This window comes from Heterocephalus glaber, unplaced genomic scaffold, assembly GCF_053883595.1.
Source record: "Heterocephalus glaber isolate CG9 unplaced genomic scaffold, H.glaber_assembly_v1.0 deba00001666, whole genome shotgun sequence".
Classification (NCBI taxonomy): Eukaryota; Metazoa; Chordata; class Mammalia; order Rodentia; family Bathyergidae; genus Heterocephalus; species Heterocephalus glaber.
In genome coordinates, this window is record NW_028258406.1 from 16,666,948 (window position 1) to 16,684,498 (window position 17,551).

At 39.1% G+C, this 17,551-nt stretch overlaps 1 protein-coding gene and 1 pseudogene across 6 annotated transcripts in view; both read left to right on the forward strand.

The window, feature by feature from the left end:
* The window catches only part of LOC101709590 (fatty acid-binding protein 5 pseudogene), a 28,083-nt pseudogene extending 18,959 nt beyond the window's left edge, over positions 1 to 9,124 (forward strand). Inside the window, exon 1 of the transcript XR_015445890.1 lies at positions 1 to 9,124. This exon is cut by the window's left edge and continues 18,959 nt beyond it. The product of XR_015445890.1 is annotated as a fatty acid-binding protein 5 pseudogene (transcript).
* Lrch1 (leucine rich repeats and calponin homology domain containing 1) overlaps positions 1 to 17,551 on the forward strand; it is a 193,645-nt gene that overhangs the window by 71,463 nt on the left and 104,631 nt on the right. The window lies entirely within an intron of this gene.

Here is a 17,551-nt window from a genome sequence, read left to right on the forward strand (position 1 = left end):
CTTGCTTATAACCTTACTGCCTCTGTATCTGTCTCTCTGTTGTGTGTTCCTGGTGTAGGCTGTCTTGTGAAAAGGAGAGGAATTTCCCTTAGGTGAAATTTCCCTTGCTTGAAATACTATTATAAGGATGGTGCTTCAGGGTTTACAAATATTTTTAGAAGAATTTTGCCAGATTCTTGAGATCTTTAGCTTAATTTATCAAGTTCTTAGTTTTTTTGTCACTTTAGTTTAAGAAATTTTTTTTTTTTTTTTTTTTTTTTGTTCCGGGGATCGAACTCGGGTCCTTGTGCTTGTGCAGCAGGCGGCAAAACCACTGAGCTAAATCACCAGCCCAAGAAAATGACTTTGAAGGAGCACCAAGTATTTCCAGGAAATCGGTTAAGGATTGAATTATTCAGAACAGGCTCAAAGTGAAAGCCTGGGTTTTATAGTCTTGTGTTTATGTGGAGAATATACTTCAGCACCTATAGAAGTTATTCTTAGGGCAATTTCATTTTTAGAAATCACATACAAAGCTTGGCGCTAAAAGTCAAAGGAAAGGCAAATGAACAATTGGATAAAGAGGCTTTGGATTTGCATGACTTTTACTACTGTTCTTTGGAAGATGGAGTAAATTGTGAACCTTGCAGCTAGTTCAGAAATTTGGCCAAAATAGACTCTTATGTCGAAGCATTTCCTCAATTCTACACCCACATGTTCAATGCTTGTGTTATTGCCAGTAACACATTTTCTAAAATGTGGTGGATTGCATTGTAAGTTTTGTTTTCCTCAATGCTGGTTGTTAAATACATGTTTACGGGAAAGAATATTTAATTTCCTTATGGTTCAGAACTAGTATAAATTATGGATGGAGATAATGTAATCATAGTACTCATATTTGGTTCTTAAAATATTTTGACTCAGTAATACATTAACATGTTTCCAGATTTGACAAGTTTGATAAGGTACAGAGTACAAAGTCCTTCCCAGGTTTATCCCAGCTTCCCACTTCATCTCTCACTAGCCACCTGCTCGGTCTTACCAGTTTTCTTGCATATCCTTCTATATACCAAATGAAAATTGTTTTCTTTTTACATTAGTGATGCTATTCCATGTGTAGTTTTTTGGTGTATGCATTTATGTTTATTTTCTCAGGAAAAAATGAAAATTATAGAGTAAAATCTGTAGTTTTCTCCACTAGAAACAGGTATCTAGGTCAAAGGAGAACAAGTTTTAATCATCTCAAAAATTCAGTTAGGTAATCAGAAGAGGGAGCCTTGCAGTGGTGAAAGGACCTTTTATCTACCATGTTTTCCAGAAGCACTGATGAATTCTGTAGCTGAAGTCAACAGGAACTTGCTGTTTACCTTATTTTTTTATGGATAACTTTTGCCTTTGGAGTTAGACATTTCTGTGCTTATCATTTAACCCAAATTAAGCACTTTTTATTTTTTTCCATTTCACAGAGACATGCAGTAAATAATTAACCAGAAACAATTAACTGCTTTGTAATATATGCTGAAAGGTTACAGGGGAATAATCATTACCTTTCTTGGCTTGCACCAGAGATGTAATCTAATTCATTGAGTTTGCTCTGTGTTGTAGGTTTTGTGGCCCTCTTTGGCTCCTTGAACAAGGATAGGTCTCAGGAATCTTGCCTAGCTCAAAATACCTCTGCTCCTAAGAGACCCTGTCCTTCATATTTTGTCCTTTAGCAGCCAGGACAATTTGGGGTTCTAAAATAGGGATGTGTATGAGCCCATTTTGCAGGTACATAGTCTTTTTATTGTCCACCTCTTCCACTCTGATGTGAGTCATAGTATTGTGTAAATGAATACATTGAATCAGGTATTTCTCTGCTTGTAAAATGATGTTTGCCTACCCGTGAGAGATGTGCTGCAGGCACCACAGTGCACTTTGTGCATCTGTTCATCTTTCCCACGTGCTCTGCAGTTGGATGGCCAGCTCTGTGCTTTTCCTTGAGAGTCTAGCACAATGTAGGAATGCCAGGCAGTTTAGTCCAATCAACAGGGGTGCAGCTAACTCATCTGAGCTCAATTTGGAGTATAGGGTACTTGAATGTCAGTGAATCTAGTTAAGACTTTGGTCTGGGGCAGTAGAAAATACACCAAAGTCACTGAGCCAGGGGGTGACAGGCTTGCATATGCATATTAACAAGGGAATCCTAGTGGCATTAGAGAAGGGATCGGTTAGAAAACTTTGACAAAGTTTTAGTAAGCCACAGAGGGGAGCCAGAGAGGATCTCTGAATTGTGTTCCCTTGCTCTAACTAGGTTTCTCCAAAAAAAGGTATATTTTCAATTTTCAATTGAATAAATGTGGCATTGTAACACTTGATATTATAAAATTGTATGAAGCCCAGTGTATTAAGGGGATATAGAGAGTTGGCAAACACTTGGTAATCAGTAAGGATAATATTTTAAATCAATATTTTTGTACACTATATGGTGATAAAACCAGGTGGGTGAGGATGTTGGCTTGAGACTTGTTCTTCCATTTCTTGATCCTGCAGACGTTTATCTAGTCCTTTCTCTATACTCTTAAGACGCCAGAAGAATTTAAAATATTAATAAGATACAGGCTAATTATGTCTGTATTCCAGACATGGGTCTCCAAATGTAAAACAAACAGTACATTATTCTCCCTTATGTAATATAAATGTTTATGCAAGGTTGTGTGTAAATGAGTCCTGGGTAACTTGAGTTAAATGGAATGTGCTAATAGAAGTTGCTATTTAAAGAAGCCCTGTAATGAAACTTTTGTGTAACAAAGAACTTTAAAAAACTGAAATCCAAATAAGTACATTCATTTCTCTATGGCTTTTCCCAAGCAGGGTACTCTGATTTCTGTGTTGATTTAACTCCAGTTGACCAACCACCTGCCTGGTTAATGGGGTATACCATTAACCTCATCAGTGGCACTGGAGCCTAACAAAGGACATAAGACATAATCTACTGCTGTACCATCTTGGCTATTAAATAGATTTGAATTCACTTCAGCTTGGGTGGGTGTGATTTGCATATTTGCTAGCAGGAAAACATCTACAAGAGGATTGCCTGGGGAAGCTCATTAAAAATCAGCACAAATCCTGACACTGGCTCTAGCAGCAGGTGTCAACTTGCAGAACCCTTGTAAGTGGGTTGTATTTCCAGTATCTTTGAAGCTTCCTCACTGTTTTCCTGCCACCATGGAAATATAACCCTAGAAAGTGTAGTAGGGCAAGTACCACTCACATAAACCCAAGGGGAACTGTTCATGAGCCAGAGAACCTGTACACTGAGAAATAGAAATTCTTAGTCTAACTAGGTTTCTCTGTAAATTTTTTTTGTGCCAGTGCATTTACTGAAATTAATTTATGCTAAGAAAATCACTTCCTTAGACAACTTGACGTCCTGCAAAATATTCCAACAACATTTACGAACACCATGGAGAAGCCGGCATTTCTGTGGAGAACTCGTTACTGTTGCTACTGCTTCTCTAAGCTGTTGCCCTTATTAGTTTCAGGACAGCGGCTTTGTTGTGTTGTAGCGCTCAGTGAGCTGAAGCCTTTGCGGAGAACAGCACTTGGAGGGAGACCCACGGTGTAATAGCTGATCCCACTGGCACGTGTCCCAGAGTAAGCAGGGCTGTAAGCTTTTAGTGTAGTTAAAAGATGCTGGTCTGTCATTTGCATCACTGTAATTGGCCAAGTGGTTTCAGACTGAGCTTTACATTATGCTTCCACTGAGAGCAGCTGGTAGGAGGCTGCACATTGCGTGTGAGCTGGGAATCTATCATCTGGTGTGTTTAATGCAATCTTGTTTCATCTTGGGAATAATTACTTATTAGTGATAATAATAATGCACAGTCTTGGAGAAAGATAATGCTTGTGGTTATTAGAATGTACAGACTGAGTAGGAGCTCTGGTACAAAAGTGTTAGTGGTAGAGGAAGGCAAATACTTTATCCTTAATATTTAAGGATAGCAGTAGTGAGCAGGCAGATTTTTGTAGGATGAGGAATGCCCCAAACGTGATTAGTTTAAGAGTCTTAAATAAAATGTGTGTAAAATTAGAGCTCTTCAGTAGACAGTAACTCTGTGTCCAATCTCTAGCTTCCTTTATATAAAAAAAATACTCATCCTTGGAAGTTTTTTGTTGTTGTTCAAGTCAGCCTTTTCCTCCAGGGATGTGTTTTAGCCTGTCGTCTTCCATTAGTGACTCTGCTAATTTGATTATTCTTTCCACCACTACGGCCCCACCCACTTTTCTTGGATCTTGAATCAAAATTTATGCAACCCTGTCTCTGTTTTTAACTTGCAATTAATTTTCTGCAAGACTAAATTGATAAAAGATCGTAAGGTTTGTGGACAAAATAACAAGGCCGTCCTCATTGATCTTGTTCTCCGGTGTTGAGTTGACTGGCCTAGGGTTGGAGAATGGAGATGTTCCAGGAACTGTAAAGGAAAACACTTTGAGAACCAGCCAGGTCCCTTTAACTTAGTGTCAGGATGGCAATGCTTTAGCAGTTCAATGGCCTCTCCCATTTCCTGAGCCTGCCCTGCTCTTTAAGATACTGTTGCAGCTGATCGTTCTCCATTTTCAGTGGAATGCTCTTTGAATTTTCCTTGGTGAGAGGACATCAGTGCCTCTTAAAGTGGTAGTTTGAGTTTGCTGAGGATCTTAGGGGATGCAGAGGTGAAAAGTCTTGCAGGAAGTCAGTGTGGCATGGGAGAGGTTCCACTGGGAGAAGGTCCTTGGATAGGTGGAAGATTGGACAGGTGTGGTGGGTATGTGATTCCTTGCAGTGTTAAAATTCAACTGTTTATGTTGGTGATGCAGTTTGTTTTAGGTAAGATGAAAAAGACGTAATTAATACTATGATGCCATAATCTCCCAGCTCTAAATATGTTAACTACTTTTTAAAGATACATTTGAATCATTATGATAGAATTTACTTGTGGAGCTCAATTTCATGTTAAGCAAATTCATTATGATCAGTTATCTTTCTGTCACTGCAATTCTTCCTGTTCCTTTTTCACATACCGCCCTTCAGTAGCCTACCACCTCTGGACTATACTCACAGTGGCCCCAGACAGTCTCTTCAGCCTTGTGTTCAGCCATTATCTCTGTTTTAGCACATCTTCTATCCATGTCCACCTACTCCCATTTGTAACTGTGCCATTTTATTTGTTTGGGTTCCCAGTACTTTCCTTTGTCCAGGTGCTTAATGACACCCTAACCCAGCTGGCATACTGCGATTGATTTTAAGTGTTTCATTCTTCTCTGACTCAATCTTAATTAGGAGCACTACTCTACACTTCTGTAATATCCACATGCTGTTCCACCCAGCTAGTACCACCCAGCTATTGCCTTGGAAGAGATCACTCCCAAACACAAGCCTGTAGCAGTATTAGGGTATAGAGTGAATGTGTCCTCCCAGAATTCGTGTGTTGAAATCCTAGCCTGCATGAATGGGATTCATACCCTTTTAAAAGAGACCCCAGATAGCTAGCTAATCCCTTCCATTATATACGGTCATAGCCAAAAGATAGCTGTCTGTGAACCAGAAAGCAGGTCCTCACCAGACCTTCTGGTGCCTTGACCTTGGACTTCCAGCCTCCAGAACTGTGAGAAAGAAATGTTTGTTGTTTAAGCCACCCAGTCTATGGTGTGTTTGTTATGGGGACTAAACTAAGGTAAACAATAACAAATTGTTTATTCTGTTCATATATGTGGCGGTTGACTGGGCTCAGCTAGGAGTTCTGGCTTAGAGTCTCTCCACTTACTGTCAGAGAGTGGCTGGGGCTGAGTTCATGCAAAAGATTTCTTTGTTCACACACAGTTCTGAGTCTGAGACCTGTGAGAGTCCCAACAGCTGGAGGCAGAAACTGCTGGGGAACTGAGGAACTCTTTCAGTGTGTTTTCCCCACATAACCTCTCCTCAGGTAGCTAGACTTCTCATGTGGTGGTGCAGGCTCGGGAAGTGAGCATTCCAGAAGAAACTGCCAGAACCGACCTCACCTCAGAAGCCCCCTGGTTGCTTTTGCTGCATGGAATTTGTTGAGGTCATAACAAAGACCTGTTCAAGTTGGGGATGAGGAGTAGAGCGGTCCACAAACTTAATTTCTTGATGGAAAAAGTATGAAAGAATGTGGGAAACATGGTGATTTTTTTAAAAGAAGTTTTAAAAATTGTGACAACATGCTGATAACATAAAACCACCTTGATCTTTTCTGCAATTCTAGTGGCATTAAGCACATTCCCATTGTGCAGTCATCCCCACCATCCATGTCCAGAACTCTTTTCACCTTAGAAAACTGACACTGACATTATTTTCTACCCAAGCCCCTGGCAGTTAGCATCCTATGAATGGTGAATATTCATTCTCTATGAATTTGCCTGTTCCAGGTTCCTTGTATAAGTGGGATCATGCCATATTTGTCTTTGATTGGCTTATTTTAATTAGCATAAAGTCCACAAAATTCATTAGTGTTGTAGCTTGTGTTAGAATTTCCTTCCATTTTTAAGGCTGAATTGTTTCCTTGTTTAATGTCTGAGCTAGTTCCTGTGACTAGGTCATTAATGATGGATGATGGATTAGTGACAACTATATCTACAAGATGGAAGATTTCATTTCTGAGGTATAACAAGGGGCTGGCCTGGCATACTGTAGATGAGGTCGTCCAATGACATGCGTCCTAAAGGTAGTCACAATTGAGCTCCACTATTTTAAAGTACTCGCTAGATAGTACTTGGCACAGTTTGTGCATTTTATAAGTATGGCTTGAGTTAAATTGCAGTTGGGAAACAGGCCATGAACTTGTAAGGTGATACTTTAGGAAGTTTCCATCATTTTATATCATCCACTGTGCTTAACATGTGGATCTTATATGCAGTAATGTTCTATGTAATTTAAGGGTTGTTAAGTGAAACCACTTTCATTGTGTATTGATTAACTTATTTTCAATTAAATTTTAAGCCTGGGAACCTCAATAATGTCATATTATGTGTGAAATGTGTAATAGTAGACTTGATTTTCATTAGGTAGATTTTAGCCCTTTTCATGTGCAGAGAGATGAGTGGTAATAATAGTTCCTTCTAAAGTACAGTCCTGTGGTTATATTGCAGTGTTAGTGACTGTGGATGCATAGACAGCTTTAGAGCCCTCTTTTAAAATTAAGGACCATGTAGAAGGAGGACATAAGTTAATATGTCAAATAAGTAGCCGTGTTTACTTTTCTTTGTCTTCTTACATTAACCATCTCTCATCCTTGAATTTATGCAAAATTAAAAACAAAAAAATGAAAGTAACCAGAATATTCTGACTTCCTGTTTTATTATAAATGAGATGAACACCAGACAGTGTTTTCCTGTATTTCTCTGTGAGTTCTTTTCACATGTTTGAGGAACAGTTGGGTGTTTTCATATACCTTCAACATCTCTTAGACAGCATGATGAAATGGAAAGAGCTTTGGATTTGATAGGGATACATTTGCAAGGAAAGAAAAAAAAATAATACTTTTCTCACAGACCATTTTGAAAGATTCAGTTCAACTCTGTTGAGAGTCTGAGAGTGTTTGAGAATATGCACATTTTTACAGTCTAATTTTGGCCTTAAGTATCTGTACAATTGTGTGTATGCTGGTATTTGTGATTGTAGGATGGATGCAAGTCAAGTCATCGATACCCCCAGGAGCTAAGGTGTGAAAGGATGAGTCTTTCTTTAACCTTCTTGTTAGTATCATAGAGTTTTATATGAATGAAGCTTTTTATTTGGCAGGAAGAAAAACCAAGGCCCAGAGAAGTTAAGTAAATTATGCAAGTCCTTGAGCTCACTAGAGACAGATGGGGTCTTTGTCCAGTGCTCTTTTTTTTTTTTCATTATGTCACTGCTTTCCTACCATTTTCTTGGTCTTTCCCTCATCCTCCCTGTCAGCCCTAGTCCACCTAACCCAGACACATAGACACACAGACATACACACACACACACACACACACACACACACACACGGCCAACATTGAAAAGGATGCTGTGTCCAAGTCCCTTTTCCACTGGAACCTGCCAGTACTCTTTCTGTCCAGACAGGGTTCTTGGTTGTTGATCACTTAGAACAGCATATTTTAAAGGGCTAGCTAAAATTTCCTCTTAACAGGCTTTCTTTTTCATTCATAGGCTTGTGATATTCTTGAGTCATCCACATTAGTGCTTTTCTCAGTTTTCATGACCTGTATTCCCATTTATGGTTCTCGGCTATAACCCCAATGTGCATATTTCTGAAAACTTCAGGTTCTGCAAAGTCATGCATCCACAATGACCAGAGTTAGGAGTAACCACTCAAAATCCATGCTACTTTTCAACTGGAGCAGTAACAAAACAATAAAAGTCATAATAAAAGCAGTACAACTCAAAGGACATTAAATTCCTCCTTATCTATAGACACACTTTGGTAAATATGACTTTAATTTATTAAAAAATGTGGGGCAGGCACGCTGCCCATGAAGAACTGCTCTAGTCCTTGTACCCGCCCGCCTGCCTGCACCCACCATGGCCACCATTCAGCAGCTGGTAGGAAGATGGCGTCTGGTGGACAGCAAAGGCTTTGAGGACTACATGAAGAAGCTAGGAGTGGTAGTAGCTATGCAAAAACTGGGTGCAGTGGCTAAGCCAGATTGTGTGCCATCACTTGTGATGGCAACCACCTCACTGTTAAAACTGAAAGTACTCTGAAGACAACACAATTTGCTTGTAACCTGGGAGAGAAGTTTGAAGAAACTACAGCTGATGGCCGAAAAACTCAGACGGTCTGCAACTTTACAGATGGCGCACTCGTTCAGTACCAGGAGTGGGACGGGAAGGAAAGCACAATAACCAGAAAATTGAAAGATGGGAAGTTAGTTGTGGAGTGTGGCATGAACAATATCACCTGTACTCGGGTCTATGAAAAAGTTGAATAAATATTCCATCATTACTTTGGACAGGAATTAGCTTCAAGAATGAATAAGCTCAGTTCAATGAGCTAATCTCCAGACTTTTTTTCATTACTTTGGTCACTTAGCTTTATCACATCTATTTCAGAGTGTTGTTTTAACCAAGATCATCTCTTTGTTAGTAAATAAATAAATGTGTTTATGCTAATAAAAAAAATGTGGGGCTCCTTGCAGAGGGGATGTAAGAAAGGACATAACATGAGTGAGGATTACAAGAAAAATGCACAAAGGTCTGTGGGACTCACACAAAGGGAAGTGGTGCAGAGGCCAGGCCAGCAATGCTGACCCAACAGGCTCTGTGTGGGAGGGGAGCTGGCAATGCCTCTGCCACTCTGACTGCTCTGTTCGGCTTCGCTGTGTACTATACATTCAGCTGCCGTTCCTTCGAGGTACCAGTGATATGTGGAGACGAATCATGGATGAACCAGGGTGACTGCTGACTGGGTCACCTTCATGGCCTGTTACCAGTCTAATCTACACTATGGAAACATGTCCTGCAGCAAGACAGATGGAGTATAACCCTGCTGCTGCTGCTGCTGGTGAAGGCCACTGAGCTACCTGTTGGAATATCCATTTTGTAAACTTTGAAATTTATCTTATATATATTATTTATTCTGAATTTGACATTGGACTGCTAAATCTCTCTGAACTTCAGAAAATAAATAAAGATATCTCAGAGGGACTTTCCTAAGAACGCTAATGCCAGGTTCCTGGTAAGCTGTGGGAAACATGAAAAAGCCCAACGGCAGAGTTGCAGAGATTCCCAGGGGTGAGATCAGTGATCAGGACAGCAACCCCATGAAACCAAGATAAAATCCTTTAGGGCAGGGGACACCTTTCTCCCTCCAACTAATAATATTACTTCTAGGGATGGCAGTTCAAACTTGTAATGCCAGCCCTCGAGGAGACTGAGGCAAGAGGATTGTGAGTTGCCCAGGCTGAACAATTTAGCAACTAGAGATTGTCTCAAAAAAATTTTTTTTAAATTTTTTTTCTTTTAAAGGGCTAGGGATATAGCTCAGTGCTGAGGCCCTGGGTTCAGTCTTCAGGACTGCAAACAGAACAGCAACCCCCCCCACAAACATAACCCCAAATAATACCAGTTAAAATTGATGATCTTCTCAGGGTTTATAGTCCATTTCTAACATCCTTTTCATATATTTTGTGTCATCTTGAGTACCAAGCAAAAATAAAATGAGCATGAATAATGGCTCCATCTGCATGAAAGGCTCGGGAGTGATGGGGAGCAATTGGCAAAGGTTACCTACATGCCATGGACTGCAGCCTTCATGACTAAGCCTCTGATTCTGCCCTCTGACCTTCCTCAGCACCCAGTGCAGCCCTAGACATCATTGAGGTCTCTGCAGGGATGTTGCTGGGTAGGCTGGGGGAATGATCTGTGCTTCTATGAGTCCATGAGAATGGGCAGGAAAGACTGAGAAGTGGCAGCAGGAATACAATCAGGAATGAACAACACAGTTTGGGATTTGTGTCCCAGGCCACTTCCTGAGTCATTTAGTAGAGTAGCCCCTTTTTGGCCATTGGCTCAAACAAGTACTACTCACAGTATCAGGGCTAGATGAATGAGAACTCTCACATGGTCCACCCTATATAAGCCAGTTAGCAAAGATGTCTCTTACAGCCAGATGAAGCTGAGGTTCCCCCAGGTGATTATAATAGAGTAAAGAACGTTCAGGATTGGAGGAAGTGGAGATGGAAGAGTGAAGGCAATGAAGGGAAGTGGGCCTCTGAGGAATTCTGGACAATGGAAAGATAAAGAGATATTCTTTAGGACTCGTGAGGATAGTGATTACTAAATCATTGGACCTCATTCTTGGGACCACAAGGCAACTGATTACCTTTTTTTTTGGCCATACTCTTGCCACTCATTCTATGAATGCTCATTGAAAATTGATGACAATGGGCATATGGAAAGTCTTGGAGCTTACGGAGGATTTGGGTACCTGGGGCATAGTCAGTAGGTGGAACAGCAGACAGATGAGGCACAATATTGTTCTCTTCTTTCCTATAAATGACAGTTGATTATTAAGTTATAAAAATGGGAATTCTCTTTGTGGTCCTATCTTTCAAAGTTGTTGAAGGCTGGGACTATTATTCTTGTTTCCTCAACAAACCAATCCAGGAATGATGTTGAATTAGATTTAAACTTAAAATGTTTTCTTGTAGTGCAGGGTCAGTTGAGTTCAAAATTATGTCTTTCTTATATTAGCATGCCCTGATATATGAGACTCCAAGGCACATTTACTTCATCTCTGAAGTCCATAGTATGATAATGTGTCCAAGCAGTCAGTCTCTCACAGTTTTTCCAAGCTTTTGTGTACATTAAGAAATTGAGACTGGGAGAGGACTGCATTGTTTGTTCCATGGAAATTCAGCTCAGTATTGAGATTTTGAATGTATGGGGAAAGGTACATTTTGACTTTCCTTCCTTTGTAAAATGCAGTTAAGCTGATATCCAGAACAATAGTGAGAAAGCACCAATTAATACATGAAAAATGGTAAAATGTGGGAAGTGGAGTCATATATGTAAGACATTTATAATCTCTTCATTGTTAATTTAGGCTTTGGGGAGATCTGGTTGACTCTGGTTTCCTTCGGTCCCATCCAACTACCCTCTAGATCTGGCTTCAGGGAGAAATATACTCCCCATATCTAAGATTTGTTTGTCTAAAGGCCGCAGGGAGCCCTCAAGGCTGGGCTCTGGCCCTCCTTCCTCTCTCTGAACTCTATTTTAGATCTGCAGGAAAGATTTGAGGCTTTTTGCAAGCTTTCAACCCTGAGGTATTTTGGAGAACTGTAATTTTGTTTGTTCTCTGCTGTATGCATGTGGTTTCTTAAAACACAAGTGTGATTATTTTCTGCGTCCTTTCTATAGCAAACATTTCTCCCTCAACTACAGGCTCCAAAAGTAGGTTTTTGAGAGGACTTGGCATTCAGTCTTGTGCTCCTTGAGAGTCACTGCCTTTTTGCAGTGAAGGAACTGCTCACACATTTTTAGGCATGCTAGTGGCTTCCAGCTTGGTCTTGGGGTTTGGCTCCCATGTACTCAGCAGCCAAACATATTTTTGCATATTTTCCAGAAAGCCATGAGGTACTATTGAGTTATTATGAAACTTAATTTGATGATAATTAGGTGGGTCTACATAATAGCACTTTGGGTAGTTCTTAACCATAAATTAACAATTTGGGGAAGACTGTTAGTAGTCTGTAGCATGGAGTCTGAAGCTAGACTACTTGCATTTGAATCCCAATTTTTCCACCCCCTCATAATTTTGTTTCTTTTTACTGTTAAAATTTTCATCTGCTTGAATTTATTTTGGCATAAGAAACAAGTCAAGTTCAAATGTAGCTGTTCATTCTTTTAAAATTGATTTTTAATTTTTAATTTTTATATGGTAAAATATACATGCATAACATGCAATTCACCATTTTAGCCATTTTTACTTAAGTATGCAGTTTAGTGGTATTAAGTATGTTCACAGGTTTTTACCCTCTTAGTTGTGATTTAGAGGTCAAATTATTTTACTTTTCTGTCTGTCCATTGCTTTTCTGCAAATAGAATATAACACTCCTGTTGTTGTTTTTTATTTGTTTTGAGATTTATAATGAGTTTCATAGAAAACACTTGCACATAGGACACAGAAAGTACCTAATATGGCAGTAAGGTTTGTAGTGCTAGCAGGCCCCCATTTGCTAGCTTGGCACCATATGCATACCCCACATGAACATATGGTTGTCATTATTGGAATTACTGACTTAATGGTGAAGACCTTGAGAATTCTCATTGCAAACACTGTATAATTTTGCATCATTTTTGTGCCCACTCTAACATAGGATTAATAATACACAGCTTGAACGTCAGGGAGAAAACAACATTTTTTAACAGATTTGGCTTTCACATTGTTTGCAAAGCAATTAATTGATGAAAAGATAAAATCTGTGTAGTCTTCAAGGTATAATCATAATACAATAGTTTTAAAGAAAATAGACTTCTGAATTTATCCCAGTAACATTACCTCTTTTCTTTTCAGAGTTTTTGAGAAAACCTCTTGTTTGAAGAAAATGTGAGCAACAATTATTTGTTATTCTTGAATTCTAGATGAGTAAATTACGTGATCAAAATATGAGGAAAAAAGTCTCAAAGAGAATGAGCATTTTGTTTACATTTAAATCTTTTAGAGATGATGTGTTTGAAAAAAATACAATAGTTAAATACATCCTCAAATTATTTCAATAAACTTTCTATTATAGTTTGTAGTAAATAATATGAAATGGTTTCTAGTTTACACTTGATCTTAGCCAAAAGGCCGAGAAACTGAAAGGGTTTCTATTTTATAATCAGGGATCTTACTACTTTTTAGTTCAGTGAGTAGCTTCCATGTATATGAAAGGATCTAGAAATTGTCTGAAGTAAATAAGTTATTTCTAGCCTTAAAATTCATGTTTCCACAATGGAGTATACTATATTCAGTCACATCACAAAATTGCCTTTCTTATCAACACTGCCCTAGCTCACTGTGAACTTTAAAAATTGGAAAATCAGGCACTTTGTCAACAGTTCACTCTTTGTTTTGTATTTTTGGGCTAAGAAAAAAAATTGTCCAAGGAAGTATTTCTGGAAGGAGTCTAACTTCTCAGTTGCCTTAGTTTAGCCTGTAGTATTTTTTGTTGTTTTGGAAATTGATAGTGACCCTAAGTATAACAGAATGAATCTTTATTTCTAAAGCATGAGTTATATTTGGTTCCTAAAAAATGTGTGATAATGTAACAAATTTTGACACTGAATTACACACACTTGGTCGGGGTCTCTGTATCACATCATCATTATTACTTGAGTAATGAACATGGATCAGAGAGCTGCTATAGAAATAGCACTGTGCGTGGCTTCTAGAGGTATGAAGTCTAGGACTTGCCAAGCCTTCTTGCTTGGAGAAGTCGTGATGGGAAAAAGCATGGTATTGGCTTCCTAGTAGCAGCTGTTGGGCGGTTCTTTTCTTGCTCATTTTCTTCTCATTTTTCACATTTTTCCAGTGCGATGTAGCACATGGCCACTCCTCATTTATATCTCCATGTCTTCCAAGCCTACATTTCAACCAAGACATTTCTCATGGACTTCTGGTCAACATAATGGACTGCCCCATAGATATCTTAAATCAATGTGTCAGAAACCAATTTCATCACGCCTTGTTTGTGCCACCATCTTTTCCTCCATTCCTTTGAGCCAGTAGCACACAAGACTGCCAGAAACTCCCAGATGTCTTGAGCGCTTTCTCTGCACGGTCCATATTTAACTGATCACTAAGCTCTGCCAGTTCTACCTAACACATGTCTCCCAGTTCATTCCTCCTTTCCATACCAGCCATGTTTGCCTTACTTCAGGCTTCCTTCTTTCTGGATCTTTGTAGACTATGCCTTCAACTGCAAGCTCCATGGAACCCCTGCTAGACATCAGTGGCAGGGACTGTTAGGCTAAAATGAATTACTTTTCCAGCCCTGGCAGGTTCCCAGGCCCTTATCCAGAGACTTGCCCCATAGGTCCGTGCCTCTTGGAACCCTTTCTCAACCCTGTGGGTTGACATTACACGATGCCAAGAAGTGTGGGTCAGATCACTGTGCATCTTTTGTTTACTTCTCTGGCTCCCCTGTCAGACTGTGAGTTACTTGGGCTTATAAATTGAGTCTCACTTGTGTCTGTAATATATACCATGTAGCATGGTATGTCTGCCTTGTAAAAGACATCCAAAAAGTTAGCACACGTGAGTGGGTGAATATGCAGGTGGTTTTTCCTGGGGTGGGAAGCCACCTCAGAGCTTCTGTGAGCCTCCTTCCGGCACTCATGACTTCTACTGAGCAGCCTTAAAGTGAGGACTTTTCCTGGCCCTTCCCAGTTGGACATGTGCCTGGGATCAGAGCTACAAATAGAAGATTGAACATGTATATGAATCTTGAATCTGTAATTTTTTTGAAACTGGAATTAGAACCCAGGGCCTCATGTATGCTAGGGAAGCATCTGTCACAGAACCACACCCCAGCCCTAAATTAATGCCAGTCAAAAGATCATGGTGAGTTTACACATTGCTGTCAGGCCTCTGTATGCACTGTGGCCAGCCTAGTGACTTTACTTGCAATTTGTAGACTCACTCTCTCAAGTGGGCATTTGGTGATGTCAGGCTCTCATGCTGCATTTCTTTATTGGAACCACTTTCCACTCCCTGTTGACTACTTCACTCTCTCCTTCTCTCAATCCCTCACTCACAGCTCACTGGGCTCGTAGGCATCAATAAATTTTTGTTGAGTGACCATAGAGAAGAAGCCTTTACAAAGCAGAATAGCATAGATAATTGCCCGTTTTCCTCTCTTCAAACTATAGACTTCCTTCAAAGTGTCCAGTTCTTATTTCATCCAAGTGATAACAAAACTGAATTTAAAATTCATCCAAACAATGTCTACTTTGCAAAATGGAAGTACAAATTAAACTATAATTTAGGCTGTGTTGAATATATATATGTATATATAAAATAAATGATAAAAATCCTACTTTCAGTGTGTACAAGAAAATTGCTATGAATCTTTCAAATATTTTATATTAAAATTTCTTATGGGATATTAAATTTAAATACAGTACAGTTGCTTTAAATTTCCTGAATCATCTACTTAAAAATATCACTGGTAATTATTTGAAGATACTTTTGGTAAAGTTAGTGGTAATGAGTTTTTCTTTGATTTCTTTAAGGAGCATTATTGAAATTGACACAGAACAGTGAGTAGCTTTTGAACTTTTATCTCATTTAAGATTAATATTATTTATGTAATTAATGCCATGTGGTATAAATTTTCAGTTCTGGGTGATTTCTACTTCAAAATGATGTTGTCACCTTCACTCTACTGTACATTTAACATGACCCATTACTCAAAGTTGGGAATGTGAGTAATGGGCTTTCGGGATATTGGATCTGTAATTTACTTCAGATAAAAGAGAGGATTCATTTCTTTCTCTTGGAACTTTTTAAGATGTATGAATATGTGTACATTTTAAAATAAAAAGTCTCTTAGGGGTCAATAGTTTTATCTTTGATGATGAAAGATTATACATAATCTCATGCCTGAAATTATTTACAGTATATTCTTTAAAAAGTATTTGATTTGTCCTAAAAGACTTTTTTATTTAAATAGGGCCCAAATCAATAGTGTATGTGAATGTGCTATGTAAACTGTAAAAGCTTCACGCTTTACTTTGAAGGGGTAGTATTAACTTCCCTAATATTTTTGTTTCTCTTTTGTGAAGAGGTCTCACTTGCCTGGGCTAGCCTTGAATTCCTGGTCTCAGGGATCCTCCTGTCTCAACCTCCAGAGCAATAGAACTATAGATACATACCGCTGTGACTGGCTTATTTGGTATTTTTAAAGTATTTGCTATTTTTTAAACATATAATAAAAGCAAGTCTAATGAATTAAGGGTTATGGCGAATTGAAGTTTAATAGAATGTTTCACAGAATATTTGATTGTAAATATCCTGGAAAAAGTTTTAGTTTGGTCATTTTATTATACATTATAAGCAAATTTACATTTTTTTATGGTTGAGAATTTCAGTACTCATGTGATCATCTATTCACAGCAGTATGTTGTTTCATTCTTGATAGTAAGCCTAAAATGATAACAGAACTCTAGCAAAATTGCAATCAGAGTCCACAGAGCCTACTCTTCTGGAGTGAAAGTCTACTCCAACAAAGTGGTGTTAAGATCATGCATATAGGAGGTCAGTGATACTTAAGATCCTTGGAAATCACTTTGTTTGTATTCCTCAAATAGCTTACCTTGTGGACTTTATGATATCCTTTAGTCACTAGGAATTAGTCTTCATTAATTGCTTCATACAAAGACTGCCTGTGAACCGCTGGTAAGATACTGTTAGCAGCTTCTCAACTTAATCACACATCAAGGTGTTTTTGGTACATTTCTAATACTTCATCATGCAATATAAGCAAAAGTCTTACTCTTGCACCCCCAAGAACCCCACTCTCCTGCACCACCACTGCACTGATTAGCTGCCTTTAGCTCGCATTGACAGGGGCCTTGTCCCCAGCAGAGTCTCAAGTTGTGTTGTACCTGCTGGGAGCCACTGGTCCCCTATGCCCCCTTGAGAATCCTATTCATGCAGAAATATGTGCCCATCCTGTATCTCACTCTTTCTACAATTCTACTTGTGAGCTGTGCATCTCTCTTCTTCTCTGTACTGTGAGATTGTTAGAGCAGGAGCCATGACCTATGTATATTTCCTTTTCAACTATTCTTTGTTGAGTTCCAGACACTGCGAACATGCTTTCTATGCATTGTCTCACTTCTCCACATTCATGAGGTGCAAATGGGTCCAGCACATATGGCTGCACTATGATGAGGGAAGGAAGGGATATGTTGATCAGTGGATGGAGCTAGAGAAAGTTGTCAAGTGCTAATTTAGTGGAAAGGGAAGGAAGCCTTCAGACTGACTGATGGATTTTTCAGGCATTATACCAAAGGATAGTTAGTGTGCTTTTGCATGTAGAATATGCTTCATGTGCTTGC